The 19,513-nt window shown below is 37.4% G+C and overlaps 1 long non-coding RNA gene across 2 annotated transcripts; it reads left to right on the top strand.

Annotated features, from left to right (window-relative positions):
- Positions 1-1,759: 1,759 nt before the first annotated feature.
- Positions 1,760-18,031, top strand: LOC103878294. 2 transcript variants are annotated; one of them, XR_638433.3, is made up of 5 exons: positions 1,760-1,799; positions 2,761-2,952; positions 12,386-12,436; positions 13,357-13,530; positions 16,568-18,031. It is a non-coding gene; the product is annotated as an uncharacterized LOC103878294 (long non-coding RNA). The 2 variants fall into 2 exon arrangements; XR_638432.4 differs by lacking the exon at positions 1,760-1,799 and having other exon boundaries at positions 2,298-2,952.
- Positions 18,032-19,513: the final 1,482 nt, after the last annotated feature.

Below are 19,513 nucleotides of genomic sequence, written 5' to 3'. Positions count from 1 at the left end.
GTTAAGGACTCAAATAAGAGCCCAGACATCTTAGCATGCCACAGTTAGCAGTGACGTATATGACAAAAAATGCACAACTAATAATGTGTCAATGTTTGCAAAGGCCTTATTTTATTTATTTATGTATTTATTTATTTATTTACTTACTTACTTACTTACTTACTGAGACGGAGTTTTTTACTCTTGTCGCCCAGGCTGGAGTGCAATGGCATGATCTCAGTTCTCTGCAACCTCTGCCTCCCAGGTTCAAGCGATTCTCCTGCCTCAGCCTCCCGAGCAGCTGGGATTACAGGCACCCACCACCACACCTGCCTAAATTTTGCATTTTTAGTACAGATGGGGTTTCACCATGTTGGCCAGGCTGGTCTCAAACTCCTGACCTCAGATGATTCACCCACCTCAGCCTCCCAAAGTGCTGGGATTACAGGCATGAACCACTATGCCAAGCCTGCAAAGGCCTTACTTTTAACTTTTCATAAATCATGGAGGATTTAAGATTATCTTTCTAACAACATTCCTTCTACTCAATTGCATTATACTACATTTACTTTGGGAGAGAGATAGGCTGGCTGGGAAATAACACTTTTAGAATCAGTATTTAGCACATTATATAGCCTGCCTTAACTACATTGAAACCTAAGAGAAACTTTGCTGATATACTAAAAATAGTTGCAAATGAATGAAAAGTTTAGTATTTGATAGTAAGGCAGGACTAGCTACATACACCTCTCTTTTACTTGGGAAAATACATTGATGGGGCAGCTGAGTCACATTCTCATTCTTCCTGGAACCTCACCCCAAACTCAGGGGTAAAAACCTTGTGATAAGGCAGGGTGAGACAAACCACATCCTTTTCACTTTCTTTCTTTTTCTTCCTGCCCAAATGGAACAGATAGAACCCCAACTAGCAGCATAGTGAGGTAGCAACCCTCAGGCATTTGGACCAAAACTAAACACAGGTGAGACAGAATCAGGGAAGTTCTTTGTCAGAGGGCAGATACCACATTTGGACCCCACTTTATTGCAGGAGGCATGAATCTATTAAATTCAACATTTCTTATTCAATGGGGTAGATATTATCCAAATATCACCTCTGGTACCTCTTTCTGGGGTCTTACCTGTTCTTCATGTTCTGTAACAGAATAAAACTTGATGTAGATAGTTTCAAGTCTAATTACTTAGTAGAATAAATAAGAAAACCCTACTTAGTTTCAGTTATTGAATTTACTAAACCCACCCCCTCTTCAATGAAAGTCATATACAGTAAGAAAGAAAAATAGAAATAGAAAATAAGCAGTAAGGATAAGAAGAATGCCAATGTGATGACAGTAAAAGTTAACTGAATAGCCATGTTTAACTTTAAAATTAGACGCGAAAATCTGGGTGACAAAAGAAGAAAACAATCGATCATCCATAGCCTTTTGTGGCTGTGGATCACAAACATCTGCATGACCTGGGGCTTTGTTAGAAGTGCAAATTCTCAGTACAGCCATTATGGAAAACAGTTTGAAAATTTCTCAAAACCTTAAAAATAGAGCTATCATAATGTTCCAGCAATCCCACTTCTGGGTATACATCCAAAGGAAATGAAATCAGTATGTTGAAGAGATATTTGCACTCCGATGTTTATTGCAGCACTATTCACAAGAGCTAAGATACAGAATCAATCTAAGTGTCCATCAACAGATAAATAGATAAAGAAAATGTGGTGTATATACACAATGGAATACTGTTCCACCATAAAAAAGAAGAAAATCCTGTCATTTGTGACAACATGGATGAACCTGGAGGACATTATGGTAAGTGAAATAAGCTAGGTGCAGAAAGACAAATACTGCATGATTTCCCTTATATGTGGAATCTAAAGAATTGACTTACTAGAAGAGGAGGGTGAAATTGTGTTTACCAGGGGCTGGCAGGGTGAGTTGAGGAGATGCTGGTCAAGGGGTACAAAATTTCAGTTATATTGGAGGAATAAGTTCGAGAGATCTATTATACAACATGGTCACTATAACAAAAATGTGTTGTATTCTTGAAAATTGCCAGGACAGTAGATATTAAGTGTTCTCATACCACAAAAAATAAATATATGAGGTAATATATACGTTAATTAGCTTGATTTAGCTTCATATATTTGACATATATTAACATATAATACTATAACACCTATATAATATAAAAATATAAAACTATATATTGACATATAATACATATATTAATTAGCCTGATTTAACCACATATATTTGAAATATATGTTTATAATATTTCAAAACATCATGTTGTACATGATAAATATATACAATTTGTATTTGTCAATTAAGAAAAATAAATGAATAAATCAGAATAAAAGAAATGCAGAATTTCAGACGTAACTCTAGACCCACTAAATCAAAGTCTTGGGAATAAATTCCAGGAATCTTTATTTAACAAGCTTTCTGAGTGATTCTGATACATTTCAAAGTATGACAAGCTCTGCTGTTTCATAATCAGAGGTGGTGAATTAGGGAAAATTCTTTTGGGGCAGCAATAGACCACCAGCAAAGTGCTTCAGCTTCAAGTGCTGAGTGAGCAAGCAAGACCTTGATTGGAAAGAACCTTTTTGGAGCCAGCTGGCAGACCCGAAGCAAGCACGAATATTCTGGGCACAGGGACTCTGCTGTGTGGCTGCCAGAGCCTACCTCTCAGAGAAGCACCAGGGCCAGCCAAGAAACAAATGCCATTTCTTTCACTTCCTTTTTCTTCTCTTTCCTGACCCAGTAGCACTGGTGACCTGCACGCCAGATTTAATTACAGGCTGGGAGAGAAGCTCTAGTGTTTAGATTTGGTTCCCTAAGGAAATAATGACTGATTTCAGCTGGTGAGATTTGTGCTTTCAAAAGGATAGAAGGACTGCATGAGCTCAGAAGCCTGAAAGATTAGCATCGCCCGTGAGAGCGTCCAACCAATCTCCAGGTGAGCTGAAAACGGGATGAACAGTGGCCAAGAAATGTAGTTCACCTTGCCGGGATTTACGGCACAGCCAGGAATATTTGTAGGAAGCACAAAACCTGTCCAGGTTCAGCACTAGCCCACACACATTCTTGGAGACTTGTTTCTTCTTTATCACATGGTGGTTAGTAACATATAACATATATATTAGGTTCACAGGTCTAGGCTCATATTTCCCAAAAATAAGCCTAGTGCATGCTCTTTATTCTTCTCACACTTTCATTCTGTTTCTGGTACTTAAGGCAGATGTCAGAGTAAATGTTTGTCTCCCCAAAGCATCATAAATATACATATAGGGATTTAAAATGAGAAATACCATCTCCCTCATAGGATTAATAACATAAATATTATGCATTTTTCACTTGCATGGGAACTTACAGACCTCTTTTTTTTGTTGTTGTTAAATTGTGTCACATTTTTGCCGAGAGCCTGAAATGCAGTGTCCATAAGAAACTTCATTTTCCTCTTCAATTTAAAGAAGGTTTCAATCACAAAGATAATTAAATGAAAAACTAGTATTAATTCTTCCTCATATTTTAACATGTCCTTATTCATGTTTAAAATGAAATATCTATATTAAGTTGACCTTTATGTAAAACATTGACTAGAACCCAGAGATGCAAATAGTAAGAACTATTTGGTGTTCAGTTTGGTCTTTGCAATAAAAGAATGCTCATTTCCCACAATCCTGTCCAAATTAAAAACGTATTTGAATGAGTGACCTATTATGATAAGGAGATGTCTCTGGTTACAACTTTTACAAAACTTCAACTTTTTTTCAACACAACAAGCATCACTTTTGACAGTTCTGCTCCACAGAAGACAGAAGCCCTTACAAATTTGCTATCTCTCAATCAGTCCCATTCTTTGCTTTAGAGGTCAGAGGCCCAGAGGTAATAAAGTTGGTGTGAATTTTTTGATGATATCCAGAGGGAGAACCCAGCTTTACATGCAGAGAAATGTTAAGAGAGAAATTATTTCTTTTAAATATTTAGGAAAAATTGTCATTTTCCCCTATACAAATACAATAGAACAACCAGTAGAGTGGAAGATATCTCGGATTTGACACTAGAAGTCACTGGTTCATGTTCTAGATCTCCTCACTAGATTTTTGAACCTGAATGAGGCACTTGAAGTGTCTGAGTTTCTATTTTCTCATTCTATAAAGTAGGTCGTAGCAAGATCCAGTACCACCATTAGACCCTGAATTTTGAAGGTCTCTGATCTAGTTTTCCTGTGGTGTCCCTTCACAAAGGGCTAAAGGTCAAAGGGACCAAGGGAAGCCTGACTCACCCATACCTTTTCTAGATTATGATCTGAGACACAGCTTTCTGGAGTTCTGTGTCCAAAGTGGACCCAAGCTCTATTCTAGGAATGAGCGTGTTCCCTGGCCCATCCTCCTGAGGGCATAGCATAGGCCAAAGAAGTGGAGTTCTATTTGCGTAGTGTGGACAGACCTTGGACATAACAGGCTAGAGTGTCCACATACAAGTTTCAAGGTCCCTTATGATCTAGAAATGAGTGAGGAATGAGAAAAGCAAGTGGGGAGGCCATGGACTGAAGGTTTCCATTTGCATTTTTGCTGTGACTCCACAGATGTCATGGGGAGGTCCACCATATCTACCTATCTTGCATCATTCATTCCAAACCAGATACTGAATGGCTGTTCTTGTCTGTCATAATGTAGTCTCTGTTAACAGAAAGATAAGAAAGCTCCATACTTTAGAAATGGTCAGTCTAATGGGAAGGCTTCTAATTATAAATACGTATTTTCAACAGAATATGTAAAGGGCTATAAATTGCCACCTTCTCCCTACCCCCTCCATCAGCTCAAATGACAACAGACTCCTGAGTCAGCCTCATCCAGTCATTGGAACCAGTGTCAATCAAGATCACACTGGGTGGCAAGAAAGCGCCATGAGGAGAAGATTTTACATACAAGTTAGTCTCACTTTGTGTGTTTGACACAGGACATGTTTGTTGTCCACACATTTGTTGTAGGAATGTGATAGCAGAGAAGTCAAGAGCCACCAATTCTGGAGCTATAGAGACTGGGAACTGAACCTCTTTTTGTCATCCACTATTTATGTTTCTTATGACTAATAACTTTTCTAAGCTCAGTTTCTTAATTTGTAAAATGAAAATAAAGCTCTTTTCCTCCTATGCAAAATGGAACTACTGTAAAGATTATAGAAAACAAAAATTTTAAAGTACTTAGTATGGGATCTGGTATATAGTGAGCACTAAATAAATGAAAGCTATTATTTAAAAACTAAGGAAGTCAATTGGATTTATGTATCATTTTTTCATATGCACAGCATATATATTTTCTATAACTCTATCTTGCATTTTCCAAGAGTCAGTGCAAAATAAATTTTATATAAGCTAAAGAAGCAGCTTCCAGCTTTTAATGTTTCTTCTTGATTCAACTTCTTTGAGGGTAGAGATTGTCTTATCTGTGTTTTTTGTCTTTATACCTAGGATGGTCCCTGTCATGATATGTTTTAGCTGAAAAAATACGTGAATTCAAGAGAGAAGGAGAAAACATTTTCAAAGTCATGTTCAATGTCTATGATCACTTACCTTAAACTGAAAACAACAAAGTCATGTTCAATGTCTATGATCACTTACCTTAAACTGAAAACAAGACAGTGATTGGAATGTCTCTAAAGGCAGATGCAGTAGGAGCTTTGCCCTCCTCCCCTCAACCAGAACAAACTGAATTTTAGGGAAGAAATTTCTTAGCTGACTCTTTAAGACTAAATTGCAATGAGGACATTGGAAATAGAATCGTTTGTGTATAGTGATTGTCTTTACATATTCAGCTTTCATGGAGTTAAGGAGACTCTTCTAAGAAATACAATTTAGCTGTGTTATCAGTTGAATATTTATCCAAAAGATGACTAGATGACATACTCAATCCTTTTATGACCTATAGATGTGGGAAATAGAAGATACCATGATCAAGAAAAACAGAAACATCTTTTCAAGTGATTATTGTCCCTCCCTCCCAACTCCTATGAGAACGTATGTCTGAAAACATTAGAAATCAATGGGAAAAGATAAATAATCGCAGTTTCTCTTTATGCATAACTTTTTTTTGTTTGTTTTGTTTTTGTTTTTGAGACGGAATCGGCCCGGGCTGGAGTGCAATGGCGCGATCTTGGCTCACTGCAACCTCCGCCTCCCGGGTTCACGTGATTCTCCTGCCTCAGCCTCCTGAGTAGCTGTGATTACAGGCACCTACCACCACGCCCAGCTAATTTTTGTAGTTTTAGTACAGATGGGGTTTCACTGTGTTGGCCAGACAAGTCTCAAACTCCTGACCTCGGCCTCCCAAAGTGCTGGTATTACAGGCGTGAGCCACTGCGCTCAGCCTATGCATAACTTTTTAATAGAAAAGACACAAGTGGTATATTTCAAGGATGTGAGGAATCAGATGGTTTCCTATTTAAGCTTTTTTTTTTTTTTTTCCAAACAGAATCTCACTCTGTCACCCAGGCTGAAGTGCAATGGTGTGATCACAGCTCACTGCAGCCTTTAACTCTTAGATTCAAACAATCCTCCTACCTCAGCCTCCTGAGTAGCTGGGACTACAGTTGTGTGCCACTATGCCCGGCTAATTTTTTATGTTTTGTAGAGACAAGGCCTCCCTATGTTGCCTAGGCTGGTCTTGAACTCCTGGACTCAAGCAATCCTCTGTCCTTGCCCTTCCAAAGTGCTAGGATTACAGACACGAGCCACCACACCCACCTATTTTCTTTATACGTGGCTTGGTTTAATACAAAACTCCTAGGTCTCACTTTTATTCAGAGATGTTGTTGTCACTCTGTGATCTTTCAGAACGGATGTTTACACATATACAAATATTAAAAATAAGCTAATTTCTGCTCTTTTGACAGTAAGTTGTAATAGATTTTTTTTCCTTGCTTTTTTGGTGTTAATTTTTATTTGACTAATCTGTGCCATAAATGATTATGTAGGGAACTTGAATCAAAGCTTCAGGCAAGGTAGTGTATACATAGAAGAGCAATCCTGGAGAGTGGCTGAAGGGTTTTTACCCACTGCATACAGTTTCAATGGAGACTTATAGAAAGTGGTATAAGTTTCAAACTATGATACATTCTGGAATGAGAGGGAGAGTATCTGTGGCTAGCAGGAAAGTGGGAACTAAGGAACCTCCAGGAGAATCCTTCCAAGAGTCAGCAGAATGGAGCCATGATGGAGCAGTGAATATAAGTCTTAGGCTAGTGGATACTGACATATAAAGGATAAGAAGATATCAGAGGGGACTTTCAGATCTCACTAGAAGTTGGTGTCTGACAATTGCCTAAATCATAGTTCCTGCAAAGCCTGAGCGGACATAAGTAATAGGTAGGAGGCAGGGCATATTTGTATAAACCCTGGGAATCAGGAAGCAAGTGTAGGTTCACTGAAACTGATGCCCTAACAATTTGGAGTTCAAGGCTCTAGAATAATATCAAACCCATTGACTGGTAAGGAAAGGGGCTCGGACCTCTGTGGCGCACAGTTTTCAAGTAACTGCCTTGCATACCCAGCCTGGAGTGACCAGAGGCTAAGGAAAATCTTAGTGGGAAGAGTGAAGTGTGGACAACTTTTAAATGCTACTTATATATTGGTGCTGCACTAGCTTGTTTGTTTAATGCCTTTCTCTTTAATCGTCACAACCCTTTATGAGGTAGAGATTTTAATGCATTTTAGAGATGAAAAACAGGTTTTTAAAAATGTTAAGCACTTGTGAAAATGTCACAGAACCCAGCAATGCTTATTTCATGTTATTTATTGTGCTTTCTGGGGATTTAAAAAAAATAGTTTCATAAATATTTTAGCAGAATTTCTCTAGAAGGTATTCAGGTGTCACCTCATTTTACCATCTTCAGATAAGTCTCCCACATACTTTTGTTTTCTTTTTACAGTGTGTACAAAGAAGTCTGTCTAGTCATCTAGAACAGTGGTTCTTGAAGTTCAGTATGCATAAGAAACACCTGAGAACTTGTTAAAATTGCAGACTCCAGAGAGTTTCCCTGAGCTTCAGTAGGTCTGGAGTGGGATCCAGGTGTCTGCATTTTAAACAAGCATCAGAAGTGAGTTCAGATGCCACTCATCTAAAGACTATGTGTGGAAATAGTCGATATTAAGCAGTTTACAAAGTAGCATTCATTTCCACACTTGCCCCATGACCTCTGTTCCTCTAGCAACATTTATTACAGAATTAAAGTGGTAGTCATGGAACTACCCTCATGCCCTTCGGGTGCTGCAGGTAGGGGAGGAAGAAAGGGGAGAGTACGAAAGCTGGTGAGATGTAGGTCAAAGAAGAGCCATGGGATGCTCTTACACAATGCTGCTTTGACTGGCAAGCACTGGATTACATGGTCCAAGCCAGAGTGGTATGGAACCTCTCCAAAGCAGAACAGATAAAGGTAGAGGCCAACTTAAACAGGAAATGCTTATTAGCAATTTAATATTTTGTATCCTTTAAAAAATTTCTGGGGTAAAGGCTGATCATTTGTTAAGTAAAAACCTAGTGGTTTATTAGGGATTTCCTAACAAATGTTAAAATATTGAGTACTATTGGGTTCATGCCAGAAGGAGATATATATATTTCTTATGTATAAAGTATATATTTATATCATATATATAAACTATTAGATATTTATTTACTGCAAAAGTATTTTAATTGATAACGTAAGTGTATGGTACAAATTAATAGGTTTTTTATTTCCAGATACAAACCAAAACTTTTAAAAGTAGGATTTTTTTTTTTTTTTGCTTGCAGGCATACATATGGTAACTCACTTAATGTAAGGTATTAATTTCTGAAAATTTGCTAGAATATGGAGTTCTAGAAAACTGATTATGTTGAAAACTTGTCATTTACTGGAATTTTGCAATCAACCCTTCTGTGGAGAAGAAAAAAGCAACCACCCACAAATTTATCCATCTTGGAAAATCTGGACTCAATTTTGTCTCCATGCACTTAGGCAAATTTTGGCAGCATTTGAAATACTACAAAATAAATGAGGCCAAATTAAAAGTGCCTTTGGAATGAAGAATTTTATAGCAAGGGAAAAGATGATATGGAAAATTTTCTTAAACTAGGCAACCCTAAATACAAACAGTCTTAACTTTGCAATGAATCAATATTTACAGTAAGAGGATAGCTAATGTAAGTTATAACAGCAGAGTATAAAAATCAGTACAATAGCTACTTTCATAATTCATTTATCATGACAGAAGAATATGCTCTTATCTGTAGACCAGAACAATTCTACCAAAAATAAGATCATAGCTGGGAGTGCCAGGTGTCAAATTAATGAAGGACTTTAACTATCAAAGGAGGTTGCTTCAGTGCATCTGGCTTCTTTCATGGAAACTGGCAAAACATCACTAGTCCTAATCCTACAAATGTAGATGTTTAAAACAGGTTGAGGCAGCCACATTTTATAGGCCAGCATGAAAAGAAAAACAATCACAGGAAAGATATAATTACAGGGTAATAAAAACATAAACACCATTAAATGCATTAATTTTGTATTTGGGTTTTTTCCATGGTTGACTTACCAACTTATAAGTGCAAGGTTTTGACAAAATTATTAAAGTTTTTTATTTATTCATTCTAACACACATACTGGATTTGATCATTTTTATAGGAGATTGGTATAATTGGCTATAGAATAGAATAGACTTAGAAGGATTTTTATGAAGTCCAGAGACAGAAAGAGAGAGAGAGAGAGAAAAGCAGTTGCCACCTTGAACTTCTTAGATACCTACAAATTAATACATTGTCAGGATTAACTGTTCCTTTTCATTGTCCTCTTGAAGCTATCGATACTTTCCTTCTTCAACTTCTATTAAAGTACAGGCGTATTAGAAGACTACTGTGTAATCTTGGCAAGCTGTTTAAACTTCCCAATTCAGTTTCCTCGATTGTAAAATGCAGAGAATAATCACTACTTCAGAGGGTCGTTTTAAGGGGGAGAGACAATGCAGAAATGCTTTATAAAGTGTAAGTTTCAATAAATGATGGTTATGACTTTAGCGCCTGAAGAGAAGCCAGTCAAAAAGAGGTGCCTCGTGTTGATCCTCCTATGCAGCCCCTGGTGAATATAGTTGCAAGCCAGCTCCTCACAGGAATGTTGGCTCACAAATCCATGAGATCAGCAACAGGAACAAAATGAGCTCCTTTTTGGATACCAACCGAAAGTATGACTCCTTTTCGGGAGGTGAAAGTGGTGCGCATGTTCGTGTGTTTGTATGTGCGTGTGTGTGTACGAGGTGCCCATATTGCGTGTTTAAATAGAAGTAGGCATTTTAATAAGAATTAAACCATGTAAGATATGCAAGTTTTAAAGAGAATTTGTAGGTAACTTTTTCTGGAACTGAGGGACACCAGTAAATCTCAAGAAACTTCAGAGAAGAAGCTCCATGCTTCTGGTGTAACATCTTTGCCGAGGCTGTGGGATGGGCCATTCTAATGCTCCTCTTCTTCAAGGACAGTCGCACTGGGCAGTTCCAGCCCTTAGCTTCTGGCTCTGCTCTCCCACCTTAAGAAATCCATTCCGCCTGACCTTAAATGGTTGACCTGCTTCATCCTTACTGTGGTTACCGAGATACCTTAAATAAACACAGATCAACTTTACTCCTGTAAAATGCTTCATTGAAAAATAATCATGTGATAAGATATGTTCAGAAAAGGTGGCATATTAGAGCCTCACTTACGGATATTCACATTCTAAGAGTATTAAAGGCTTCAAGAGGTCTTATTTAACCCAATTTCCTGAATACTATTTAATCACTTAAATTTTTTCCATGTAATTTTATTTGATATGCTGCATAATTATTATTCTTAAGAATATACTTTAGGAAACGCTAATTCAGACTTAGCTTTCTTGTTGTCACAGAGGTTAAATTGTGTTTAATGCAAATATATTACTGTAGCAATATAGCATTTTAATTCATCTCTTGCATTTTTATTCATTTGCACTTTTTCCATACATTCTCATTTTACCCTGACACCTCTCCTTATATAAAGGTTCCGTGGTGCCTAAGGGAATGGGACAGCGTGGGTTTCCTTTCCTGGTTTCTGTCTGTTTTTCCCACTTTTTATGGCCCATTTGTTGTGTTTTAGAGTCTCAAATTCACTTGAGATTAGATCTGAGGAAGAAAAAAAAGACAAAATCTTAGAAACAGAACAGAACCTGACATTACTGATATTTTAATATATATACATATATTTGCAAACATTTTATTCATCAGACATAAAGGAGCATAAACCTTCCACGTACAGAGCCTCAAACCACTACTCATTTTACTCGAAGGTAACATGAGTATAAAGAGTACAGAACTCCTACATCCTCACTCTCCATATTCAAAGCTCATAAGAAATTCATAAATAATAAGGCTGTCTGAAGATGCACAATTCCACCCTGATAATGTTTAATTGTATAGTGAGTGTGGAGAAGGTGTATATTACTGCTTCTCAGAAACAATATCTGAGCTTTGCCCTATGGTAGCCACTTACAATTTACCTACAGACATAACCTAATTTATGAAGAAATTCTGTCTTCCATCTCCATCCAAAATGGAAGGGAAAATCAAAATGTATTGATTTTTTTTCCAGGGCTTGGGCCAAGTAGAGGCAAATTTTCCTCGCTGGTGATACAATGTAAAGTGATATTCTATAAAAGTTGATCTGTGGAATAAGGACTGTCAATCTAAATACAAGCTTTCATATGGTGTCTAATTACCTAAAATGGCCTCCGTTGAATGTTAAAGACTCACTGTTACAGCAAGGAAAAAATATCCAAAGCAAATCTAAGAGGACAATAGACATGACGAGATCAAATAAAACTAGCAAGAGATATTGTTTGAACCATTGGCAATTTTCTCTCCAGACCTTTGGTTTCCAACCACATTCTCCCACAGCAGAGAACAGAGCAAGCAAATTCCAGTGAAACTAACTGAACAATTTTGAGGATAAGCAGTGTGTGAAACAAGTCTCTGGTATCAGCTTCATGTTAGCCAAATAATAAATGAATATGTCTCTTAGTATGCAGTCTGGGTCGTTTCCAAGCTGTATAATTTGACAAATAGGGCACACAAGCTGTGAGCCTAATTCACTTCTTAATTTGGTGACACAGAATGAAAAGGACATTCAGTTGTAAGAAGACCAAATGCAAATATATACATTAAAAATATTTTTACTATTGTCAAAGAACTAAATGTTTTTCTTTGAGCAAATAATTTCACTTATCTGTGCCTCAATTCCTGCATCTTTCAGGAAATAAAGTTATTCTAGACAATATTTAAGTTTCTTTACATCTTAAATTGCATGATATAGTAACTGTTTTCCTATCCTTTTTCTTTCTTTTTTAAGAACTTAGTTATCTCCAAACATCAGTGTACAGACTGGCTGTGTTATCTTCTGGTAAGTTTTGCAAAAATATAAGTTCTTAGGCTCTGCTCCTAGAGATTCTAATTCAGTAGGTCCGGGTAGTGTTCAAGAATTTGCAATTTAAAAAAGACTCTCCCAAGTGATACTCATTCTAACATATATCCACAGGCTTGGGAATCCTAATCTAGAGCTACAGCAGCCAGGAGTAAGATTGATGTTGCTCATTTAGAGCAAATCACTTAGGATGTTTCAGCTACTAATAACAGAAAAACTGCGAGTCTGGTTTACACAATAAGGATATTTATACTCTCAAATAACTGGAAGCTTACAGGTTGGGCATGCGTCATGTTTTGGTTACATTTTCCTTTGATTTGGCAGCTCTGCTGACTCTGAAGCGTTTTCAACCTCAGAGTTCTGGCAAGTCTCTTTGTCTCTTGTATTTGCTTTGGGAGTTAAGCAGTCTTTCCCAAAGTTTTCCTTCAGCCTCTGCCTTAAATTTTGTTAGCTAGAATTGAACCACACGCTCATGCGTAAACTGGTTACCAGCTAAGGTATTACCAAGACCAGTGGTTCTCAGCCTTGGCTGCACAGTGGAATCCCCTGGGAAGTTTTGAAAATTTGAATATCTGGATCCAACCTCCTGAGTTTCTGATTTAATTGGTCTGAGATGTGGCCAGGGCATCCAGAGTTTAAAAAGTTTCTCAGGTGATTCTAATGTACACCAAATTTGAAAACCACTTTCTATCCACAATCTACATTCCATCCTGGGATGGAATGCTGCTGGAGAGTCAACTACCATGACCACTAAAATCCTTTAAAATTCCTTAAGCAAAAAGTACTTCTAACTTATATGGGTCCTACAATCAGTTAGAAGGCTTGTAGACTTACCCGAGGAAGAACAACCAGAAAGTGACAGAAATATGTCTTTTTTTTTTTTTTTTTTTGACTCTTAGATTAGTGTGCTTTGCACCATGAGACGCCTACTTCTGTGCCTGGAGTCAGTGTGAAACGGAGGACAAGTTACTTGGAAAGCATTGCAGTTTATCCTGGGTGATTCCAACACTGGCTACATTTGAATGATGTCAACTAGAACTTGCTGTAGCCAGTAAGGCGTACCAGTAAAAAAAGTAAATAGATACTACAAAAGGGAGCACATCACAGGAATGGAAAATAATAAATTTAAATCATAGAAAATTTTCACTTCTGCTGTGATATACCATGAGATCGTCACAAAAACAGCATGCTCTTTGATACGCATTGAGAAAAATTCTTTTAGAAAATCCCTCCTACAAAAATCTCTTCATAATGAAACAGGGCAGAATCTATAAGAGGGAAAAGACCTCAGTATAAGGGGGAGAAAAACATTACAATTTTTAAAATAGACTTTAAAATATATGCCTTTTAAAAAATAGTCATAGAATTTAGCAAACTGGCTTTTAACCAAAAGAATAACTCTGAGTTATTTACATGCCTGAAATCACCAAGTAGATTTTCCTGACTATACATTTACATTATGTTTACAACTTTGGATTTTTCCATTTTGCATTTGATAACTATTCAAGTTCTCATAAATATAAATGAAAATGCCTTTCTTGGCATTTACTGATAAAGATTTTGTTTTGATGTTTGTAATGAAATGTTTGTAATGAAAATGTTGAAAATTCTCCTCTCAGATTGCAAAGGAAAAAAATAAGATAAAAAGAATTCCTCAGGCTAAAATGATTTCAGCTAAAATGAATTAGGAGCTATGTTTACAGTTTAACAAATCAGAAGAAAAAGAAATAGGGTAGCTATGAACTAATTCACTAATTAATAAAATCCGTATATTAAATTTAAGAGGCACCTAAATTTAAAATAAAACTTGAATAAAGATGATTTGAAGTCTCCAAATTAAATACTATTATATCCAGGCATGGCGACCCATGCCTGTAATTCCAGCACTTTGAGAGTCCGAGGTCAGAGGATGCCTAAAGTTCAGAAGTCTGAGACCACCAGGGGAAACAAAGCGAGACTGGGTCTGATGGTGCATGCCTGTAGTCCCAGTTACTCAGGAGTCGGAGGCAGGAGGATTGCTTGAGCCCAGGAGGTTGAGGCTGCAGTGAACTGTGATTGTGCCACTACACTCCAGCTTGGACACAGAGCAAGACCCTGTCTTAAAAAAATAAATAAATACTATTGTGTAGCTGACATGAATGCTTGACTTTTTGTTAGCTTAAAGAGTAAACACAGGTTGAATATGTGGTTTTGAAAAGATGTTAGAAAAATCTCTGAATGATAGCTCCATTCTCAGTCATTAGAGAATATTAAAAATTGATCATAATGGGGGTGTTTTATTCTTTTCAAAATATATATCCCAGTGCCACTGTCAGAACCAAAAGGCTTGACTGGCAAAGGGCATGATTTTCTTATCCTTACATTCTTAAGGTACTCACTGCTTTTGGTGCCACATTGAAAGCATTGTTCCCTGGAGAGAAAACCATCCACACTTGTTACCCCACCTCATGTTCATTTAACAAGCAACAAATGTTAGTGCAACATCAACAATAAACCAGGAGCTGTACCAGACTCTGGATATTAGATACACATAATGATAATAGAAAGACAGACTCCACCATTAAGGACTTCTTGTCTAGTGGGAGAAACAATTAAGAAAACCAACTGTAGCAATTGAATGTGTTCCTCAACATAAAAAGTAAGTGTGGAAACACAGGCAGAGAAAAAGTACCAAATTCAGCCAAGAGCCTGGGGTGGGGATGAAGAATGGAGGATGTAATAATTAATTTTGTGTGTCAATTTGACTGGGCTAAGGAATGCCCAGATAGATGATAAAATGTTATTTCTAGGTATGTCTGTAAGAGTTTTTCTGGAAGAGATTAACATTCTACTTAGTAAACTAAGTAAAGAAATTATGCCCCCCATGTAGGTGGGCATAATTTCATTCTGTTGTGGGCCCAAATGGAACAAAAAGGTGGAGGAAGGAAGAATTTTCTCTTTCTTCTTCAGCTAGGATATCCATCTTCTCCTGTCCTTGGACATTGAAGCTGCTGGTTCTCAGGTCTTTGGACTCTAGGACTTACCCTATTACAACTTGTTTCCCCATCTCCTGGTCTAAAGGACTTTAGACTTAGACTGAATTATTCCAGTGGCTTTTCTGGTTCTCCAGCTTACAGCTCCAGCTTGTGGGATTTCTCAACCTCTATAATCATATGAACCAATTTCCATAATAAATCTGTCTATATACAGAGATATAGATATATAGATATATTATTGGTTTTGTTACTCTGAAGAACTTTGACTAGTACAGAGGAGTCTATGGAGGATATAATGCCTGCATAGGAATTAGACAGGCAGAGAAAGAAGAGTTATTTCAGAATCATGAGGAAATATGTATAGAAGAGATAAAAATAGCTAAGTTGGCTCACACCTGTAATCTCAGCACTTTGGGAGGCCGAGGTGGGCAGATCACGAGGTCAGGAGATCGAGACCATCCTGGCTAACACACTGAAACCCTGTCTCCACTAAAAATACAAAAACTTAGCCAGGCGTGGTGACAGGCGCCTGTAGTCCCAGCTACTCAGGAGGCTGAGGCGGGAGAATGGTGTGAACCCGGGAGGCGGAGCTTGCAGTGAGCCAAGATCATGACACTGCTCTCCAGCCTGAGTGACAGAGCAAGACTCCGTCTCAAAAAAGAAAAACAAAAAACAAAAAAAACACACCAAAACAACAACAACAACAACAACAACAAACAAAAAACACCAAACAAACAACAGCTAAGTTTAGCTGCCATATAAGTTTGCAGCTAGGGAACTGGTGAGAGGGCTGAACAAGGTGTTAGACAGGGATCACATCACAAAAGTCTTGTAAGCCACAACATTTTAGCCCATAAATGGTATCCTGACATTTTCCATCAGACTTGAGCAAATTTACCAACTTATGATCGTCAAAGAACCAAATGGTTGGAAAGATGTTATAGTAAAAGGACATATAACCTACTTGAACAAAATCACAGCAATCTGTTTATATGGAAAGTCAGGCAGAAGTGCTTAATGGACATTTTTTATTGATCGCTTACTTTGTGACAGGTACTATATTAGGTGCCTTGCATACCTGATTTCTAATGTTCACAATAATTCTGCAACTTAAATATCATTCTTTATTTTACAGATGAGAAAAGTGACACTCCAAGAGATTGAAGAGTTTACGTGAATCCTGACTGCTTCTAGTGAAATGGAAAACAGGGTTTATTAAAATATATCATAAATAAATATTATGAGGTTGTTTTTTGTTCATAATATGATACTGAGATAAAAAAATAATGTGGAAGAATATATTTCCTCCAGCATCAGTGACCAATGTACAGTTCAAATATCTACTGTTCAGCAAATTAGTAAATGAATCACCTTTACTTCTTTTCCTCGCCTAGCCTCCAAAAAAAAAAAAAAAAATCATCATTTTAAATAAGGAGGGTGTCAGCTTGGGATTGAACTCTGCCCCCTTTCCCACATCACTTAACTGCATGTAGGTCCAGCATCTGCTAACTCTTTGAATTAGCTGATTACAATCAGAATCTTCCAGTCACTACATGGAGCAAATACCTTTGTTGTACAGTCATAAGCATTGCTTTAATAACATCTCTATAGCAGATGCATGGACAAGGACTCAGTATTTCTCAGGATGTTTCTTACAAGATTATTGTGTTAATTAAATGATAAAATATGTTTTAAACCCTTAATACTGCCTTTGGAACATAGTAAATCTGTAGTATACGGCAGCTGTTATTGTCGAGAGCCATCAAGATATCTCTTGCTTCTACCACCTCCACCCATCCCCACCAACGCACATGCACAGAGGTGCTCAGGACTTAGAATTGCATTTTAAAACAGAACCACTCAGTATAGTCATTGAGGTCTCAGTTTGGGAGAGTAAAGGGCTCAATTGCCCTATAGTTTAGATCCATCAAAACAGAAAATCTAATAACTAGACAATAAATTCTCAATGCTTATATAACAGGTAAACCATCCCTCTGATTAAGAAAAGTTGTTTAACTCCAGATTTATTTCCAGATGAGAAATCCACAACAAAAAGAGGTTATATAATTTACTCAATGATACACAGCAAGAGGAGGCTGAGATTGAATTCACCCTTCTTGATTGCAGGCCACTGGCTAATTTTCCTAAAACACAAACCTGAGATTATTCACTTGCTCAAATTTTCCTTGACTATTACTTACTGAATACAATTCAATATTTTTAAACTGGGATCCAAAGCCCTTTATAATCCAGTCCTAAGCTCTCTTTCCAGGCTGTCTACCACCATTAGCTCTCCAAGTAACCAGAATCCAGCCAAACACAACTGTTGCCATTCCTTGGATAAGCACAGCATTGTGAAACTTTGATTCCTTTACTCATTCAGTTTCTTCTGCTTAAGATGTCCTTCCCTTTTCCTCACCCATCAAAATCATACCTGTTTTCCAAGTTCCAGTTCAAATGTGGGAACATCTCACACTGGGGCCTGTCAGGAGGTGGGGGGCTAGGTGAGGAGAAACTGGCACAAAGAAAGGATGCCCTCTCTCACCACTCCTATTCAACATAGTATAGGAAGTTCAGGCCAGGGCAATCAGGCAAGAGAAAGAAGTAAATGGTATTCAAATAGGAAGAGAGGAAGTCAAATTGTCTGTGTTTGCAAATGACATGATTGTGTATTTAGAAAACCCCATCATCTCAGCCCAAAATCTCCTTAAGCTGTAAGCAGCTTCAGCAAAGTCTCAGGATACAAAATCAATGTGCAAAAATCACAAGCATTCCTAGACACCAATAATAGATAAACAGCCAAATCATGAATGAACTCCAATTAATAATTGCTACAAAGAGAATAAAATACCTAGGAGTACAACTTATAAGGGATGTGAAGGACCTCTTCAAGGAGAACTACAAACCACTGCTCAGGGAAATAAGAGAGGACACAAACAAACGCAAAAACATTCCATGCTCATGGATAGGAAGAATCCATATTGTGAAAATGGCCATACTGCCCAAAGTAACTTATAGATTCAGATTCAGTGCTAACCCCATCAAACTACCAATGACTTTCTTCACAGAATTAGAAAAATCTACTTTAAATTTCTTATGGAACCAAAAAAGGGCCCATATAGCCAAGACAATCCTAAGCAAAAAGAACAAAGCTGGAGGCATCACACTACCTGACTTCAAACTATACTACAAGGCTACAGTAACCAAAACAGCATGATACTATTACCAAAATAGACACATAGACCAATGAAACAGAACAGAGGCCTCAGAAATAACGCCATACATCTAAAACCATCTGATCTTTGACAAACCTGATAAAAACAAGCAATGGGGAAAGGATTCCCTATTAATAAATGGTGTTGGGAAAACTGCTAGCCATATGCAGAAAATGGAAACTGGACCCCTTCCTTACACTTCATACAAAAATTAACTCAAGATGGATTAAAACTTAAATATAAAACACAAAACCATAAAAACCCGAGAAGAAAAACTAGGCAATACCATTCAGGACATAGGCACTGGCAAAGACTTCATGACTAAGACACCAAAAGCAATGGCAACAAAAGCCAAAATTGACAAACAGGATGTAATTAAACTAAAGAGCTTCTGCATGGCAAAATAAACTATCCTCAAAGTGAACAAGCAACCTACAGAATGGGAGAAAATTTTTGCAACCTATCTGTCTGACAAAAGGCTAATCTATAAGGACTTACACAAATTTACAAGAAAAAAACAAGTGGGCAAAAGAGATGAACAGACACTTCTCAAAATAAGACATTTATGCGGCCAACAAATATATGAAAAGCAGCTCATCATCACTGGTCATTAGAGAAATGCAAATCAAAACCACAGCGAGATACTATCTCGTGCCAGTTAGAATGGCGATCATTAAAATGTCAGGAAACAACAGATGCTGGAGAGGATGATTAGAAATAGGAACACTTTTACACTGTTGGTGAAAGTGTAAATTAGTTCGACCATTATGGAAGGCAGTGTGGTGATTCCTCAAGGATCTAGAATCAGAAATACTATTTGACCAGCAATCCCATTACTGGGTATATGCCCGAAGGATTATAAATCA

Source organism: Papio anubis, chromosome 13 (genome assembly GCF_008728515.1).
Source record: "Papio anubis isolate 15944 chromosome 13, Panubis1.0, whole genome shotgun sequence".
Taxonomy (NCBI): Eukaryota; Metazoa; Chordata; class Mammalia; order Primates; family Cercopithecidae; genus Papio; species Papio anubis.
Note: the sequence above shows the minus strand (reverse complement) of the source record. Positions and strands in the feature narration are given on the sequence as shown.